Here is a 5,461-nt window from a genome sequence, read left to right as displayed (position 1 = left end):
ATAGTGATCTTTCCCAATTACCAATTCTAATACTGTACTGTACTGAAAATGTCACCAAGTTGATCTCTTTTGCTTTTATAGATAGTCCTTGAAATCCGGTACCTAGGAGTAGGTCTATCATTTTCCAAATTTGTGAGAGCCAAATTGGTCTACCCACTAACATTGCTTTAATCACCAACTTGGCATCATCAATTGATGCCCTTATGACCGTACACTTCATTTTGAAAAAATTATGGGCGCCCTTGAAAAATATGGGTGGGGCCTAAAATTTAACCTTAATGTTAGTGTACGACCCATATCATAGGATTGGCCATAATGTAAATAGGTTGTGCCCCAGAAATCATTTCTAGGATGGTCAGTTCCAGTAATTAGTGGACCTTTTGATTCTGTTATTGAGTTATATGCATCAGAAGTTTTTGGTTCTGTTGTTGGCAATGCTTTTGCATTGCGGATGTAAGCAGGATTTCCATTTGAAGTCAAAGTGGGTTGATATGCAGGTCATGAGTGTGATTAGTTACGCATTTTAAACATGTATGCGTATCAAAGATAAGTTGATATTGTTGAAATCCCAATCATTGATGGTTTTTTTCTAGTCTGAAATAGGTAGCATCAGTGTCTTTTCTGATGGTTTTCCCAAAAACCATCAAAGAGATTGTGATAATTGGGAGGACTGATATTCTAATCTTGGCATTGAGTTGGGAATCATAAAGATACCTCGGTTGTTTTCCTTAATTCAGCTGTTGAACTTGGTATTTTATATTCTATGTTTTCTGATGTCTTTCTTCCCAATTTGGCGATGCTCTGTTGAAGTGGGCTTTTGGTTCCTTTTGTGTTGAATTTCTGGGATGATTTCCTCAATTTTTGTTCCATGATGTAGACAGTTCAGACTCGGCATTCTTCCCACTTACTCTTGGCTTCTATCTTTAAGTTGTTGAACTCTTTCTTTAGGACTCTTATTAGAATGATAGGCTGGGTTTTGGGATAAATCCGAGGGAACCTTTCTCTCCATCTAATCCCACTATAATAAACCAACGGTCAGAGATCTGTTCTAATTCATTTTAACAATTTAAAGATTAGAAGAAAAAATCTAAAAAAATAAGCACCTTTATATGTAGAGATCTTCAACAACCGTTGGATCGCCTTTTGATCGATGACACCATCATCAACAGCAAAAATGTGAAGTTCTTGAGATGGAGAAGGCCAAGGAAAGCATTTTTCCATCAGCTTTGGCATCGATCGCCGGAAAAATACGTCATAGTTGGGGGTATTATGGGTATTTGAAGGGAGTCATGATTGTGATGGGGCCCACATAGAAGAGAGTTCAGAACCTTGGCTACAGAGAGTTTGTCGCTTTCTAGAGTTTTCTAGTCAAAGGAGAAGTTGGTGACAATTGGCAGGCATGAAAATAGGTTTTTTAATTAAAAATAGTTACTTTATTTTAGGCTATCTTTTCAAAATCTCTTGCAGAATTGACAACAGAGAGCTTCCAGTTTGGCTTTGTTGTTATCTTTTCAACAATTCTTGTAGTTTAACATTGACCACTTATAGCACAGAGGTTTAGGAGGAACAGGGCAATATTGAAGATGCATATGGCGGATGGGGAAGGAGGGCGATTGATGTCCATGAGACTGCTTTTAACAGCATTTAAGCAAACACATTTAGCTCGCATCATTTTACTACATTTCTTCTTGGGGTCTTCATCAGATTTAGCCCACCCCAACAGCAGTAGCCCTTTCGATTTCTTAGGGTCATGCTTAGTATTCATTTAGTATTTTTCTGTTCTGTATTTTTGTTTTTATGCCTCTGGTGTGATCTGGGGTTTCCAGAATTTCTGCTCTTATTTTTCTTTTTCTTTGTTGCAAGGTGCATTGCACAGGGTCTCTTACTAGTGTTTTCATATGCAGGACTACCTCCATTTCTACTCTGATCCTCCTCTCTGTGACCGAGACATAAAGTCCAGCAATATTCTCCTGGACGAGAATTTTGTTGCGAAGGTAAAAAGTTTGGTTTAACTGCAGGTGCACGCTTTGTGATTTTTTACTTGATTTCAAGCACTTGGAGGGTAATTCCAAGATTGTTTTCAGGTTGCAGACTGGCCTCGCACTAGCTTCAAGAAGTGGAAATTGTTCGATTAGCTTTGAACCAGTAACACAGACATCTGGGTAACTCCGGGTAAGGTTATTTGAGATCTCAAATATGATTTTTATACCAAGTAATTCCAAAGAGACCTAAATTAAGATATTATACAGGTTACATGGATCCTGAATATGTGTGTCTCAGGAGCTGACCGAGAAGAGTGATATATTCAGTTATGGCGTGCTATTGCTGGAGCTAGTGACTGCAAGACAAGCAATACCAGAAAGTCGAAATCTTGTGGAGCGGTCGCAAAAATTCATCCTGACAGATTCTCGACTACCCGAGTTGGTGGACCCTACAATTTCAGACTCATTTGATTTGGAACAGCTTCAAATAGTGATCAGGATTGTAAGGTGGTGCACCCGGAGAGAAGGACGAGCAAGGCTTTCGATTAAGCAGGTTGTAAGGCTACTGTGCGAGATACTGGACCAATTACATAGTGACTTGATAGAGGCCATGGGAGATGAATATGAATGTACTGAGGGTCGGGAAAGGACTAACAAGGGAACCGTACACATGAGTGAGGTGATCTTTCACAGTGGTGATGTAAGGTGTCTCAGTCTTCTTCTAGTACATCTAGATCCTACTGTAGTGGGAGCGTCTCCCGTTATTTTATCTGTTTGAAGGTATTTGGATCCGTCTAAGTAGGGGTGTAAATGGATATTCGGAAATTCGATTACCGTCCGCATCCGAATCCGTTTAAAGCGAATATTATCCGAATCCGTTTCAAGCGGATATTATCCGAATCCGTTTATGAGATATCCGGCTCTTAGCGGATGCGAATCTGGTAAATGGTATATCCGATCCGTTTAACATCCGAATCCGAGAAGTAAATCATTTTTATTTATTATTAATAATATCATTAATATTTATTTTTAGTAATGACACACTATCTTTTGTTTCTATAAGAAAAGTGAATATTCTTTTTAGAAAAAATAAAATAAAAACAAAAATAGCCCAAACACATTCCATCATATACATAAAAGAAAGAAAAAACCCAAAGACCACTACCAACACTATCATCCATCCCCATCGCCTCCCTCTCTCTCTCTGCCTTTGTTTTAAAAGGAAGAAGAGGATCTCATATATTTTAGGGTTTGAGAGTTAATTTTGTGAAGAGAATGTAGAGGTCTAGTTTTAGAGTTTGAAAAATTCATTCGACTAAGTAGGAGAAAAAAGATAAAGTGCTGCAATAAAATATTTGAATTTTCCGGATAAACGGATACGGATAATATCCGAATTCGAACAATATCCGACGTATACGAATTCGGTAATAGATATTAAATATCCGTTGAATCCGAATCCGAATCCGAATTCGGATAGTGTATACTGTAATCGAATTCGGATATAGCCATATCCGCTCCGAATTCGATCCGTTTACACCCCTACGTCTAAGGCACTCTTCTTCAGCAGTATGTAATGAGTCACAAGCTCTCAAGATTTGTTTTTGGGTTAAGAAAGCTCGCCAACTAAGGGTAAGTGCTGCTTCTGATTTACATGCTTGGCTGCTGTTCCAACTACAATTGATCAAGTAAGAGCTGTGCATTCTCAGATGTGAAGTACCTCATATGACTATATTATTATTGCATAAAATGATGAAGAATAGCCATGGCATTGTTTTCAGTAGGCATTTTTTTGATAAAAAAAGAATAGCCATGGCATTATTATTGCATAAAAATTGTTACTTGCGGCGTTTTGTCTGGTATGGTAACAGTAAACACCAACAATCCTAGCTGTTTCGTCGAAAACCATATCGTAGGATAATTAGACATCATATTTTCATTATAATTTTTTTTTGAACCACTCAGTTGCATGTCTGAAGCGAATTGACGCATAACTATGTTCCATTGTGTTGTGATAGGAGTCATGTCTTGTTTCCTATGGAAATAGGACTCTCCACATGAGAGGAGAGGAGATTCTTTGGTTTTAGATTTTGTAGTATGCCTAGGATAGAGATAAATCGGAGGTCTTCTTAGAGATAAAATGGGATTAGTTATTGGTCATTTTCTGGTCCTATAGATGAGGTAGATGCTAGCGAAGCAGAAATTCAAGCTGTCCTTCAAGGGATCAAGCTCTTAGAGCGAGATACCTTGAATAAGGCCGTAGTGGAAGGTGACTCTCAATGTGATCCGTTAGGTTAGAGGATCCTCAAATATCCTGTGAAGATTTGCTCAATTTTTTTGATGAGATTCAAGGCATGGTAGGCAGCTTCAGGATCTCTTTTAGACATGTGAGGAGATCCTCAAATAGCGACGCTGACAAGCTTGCTAGGGATGACGTCTCCAAAGAGGCTTTGAAGATGTTTGATTTCCTCCCGCCCTGTTCCTGGCCTTTTTCTTGGAATCCTGTTGTTGCCACGTAATGTTGGCATGTTCTTTTCTTTTTCTCTTCTTCTATAATTATTGGACCATCCGGGTCTCCTCTCTTTAATAAAATGCTCTGCCATTCAATTTTTTTTTTGGAGAGGGGATCTCTCTCTCTCTCTCTCTCTCTCTCTCTCTCTCTCTCTCTCTCTCTCTCTCTCTCTCTCTCTCTCTCTCTCTCTCTCTCTCTCTCTCTGTTTGTGTACAATCTTGTTTAAAGAAGACATGGCCGAGATCAGCAGCGTGATCTTCTAACCCAAGTGGGGGCCAATGAGTCGAAGGTAGTCTGCACAATTTGATTGTTTGGCAGATAACATTATGTTCAATGATATGGAATAAGAGTCATCATCTAAATTGTAAGAGAAGTTTGAGAAGATTTACATGACAAAAAGCTTGGTCAACCGACTCTATGAGAAATGAGAATTGTATCGGATGAAGATACAATAAGGCGAGAATCTTTTGGAAGACATGATGACTATGTTCAACGAACTAGTGGTCGGCTCCACAAGGTTGAAGAAAAGAAGAAAAAAGAAGTCATTAATTCTTCACTTCCTGATTTGCACAACTTGGTTACTACATTATTATTGGGGAATGTTATGCAGATGTCTTGTATTTTGGCAATTATTCATCATCCTGCCGCAGTCTCTGGTCTAGCTCTTCAGAAGGAAAAATTAATTTTTAGTTTGCGTTATAAGGGTATTTTGGTAATTTCTTGATGTCGTGATGTTAATATATAAGCGACATATTAGGGTTACAATAAGAAATTTTTTTGTTTGTTGCTTGGCCAAGAGGGAAAAATGAGAGTGTTTTTAGCCTATTCGAAATAGTGAAACTCTCTTCTCTGTGGACATAGGCACACTGCCGAACCACATAAATTTTGTGTTCTTGCTTTGCGTCTTTTATTATTCGTACATCTCATTTTGCCGTTTTATGCACATCGTGTTTGATCCTATTTTGAGGGA

At 38.4% G+C, this 5,461-nt stretch overlaps 1 long non-coding RNA gene across 2 annotated transcripts; it reads left to right on the top strand.

The window, feature by feature from the left end:
* Positions 1 to 1,534: 1,534 nt before the first annotated feature.
* On the top strand, positions 1,535 to 2,977 carry LOC143887402 (uncharacterized). 2 transcript variants are annotated; one of them, XR_013254156.1, is made up of 4 exons: positions 1,535 to 1,747; positions 1,905 to 1,994; positions 2,085 to 2,172; positions 2,250 to 2,977. It is a non-coding gene; the product is annotated as an uncharacterized LOC143887402 (long non-coding RNA). The 2 variants fall into 2 exon arrangements; XR_013254155.1 differs by having other exon boundaries at positions 1,535 to 1,994; positions 2,250 to 2,975.
* The last annotated feature ends 2,484 nt before the right edge of the window (positions 2,978 to 5,461 follow it).

This window comes from Tasmannia lanceolata, unplaced genomic scaffold (genome assembly GCF_043159265.1).
Source record: "Tasmannia lanceolata isolate RefF3 unplaced genomic scaffold, GAP_Taslan_0.1 ptg000012l, whole genome shotgun sequence".
Lineage (NCBI taxonomy): Eukaryota > Viridiplantae > Streptophyta > Magnoliopsida > Canellales > Winteraceae > Tasmannia > Tasmannia lanceolata.
Note: the sequence above shows the minus strand (reverse complement) of the source record. Positions and strands in the feature narration are given on the sequence as shown.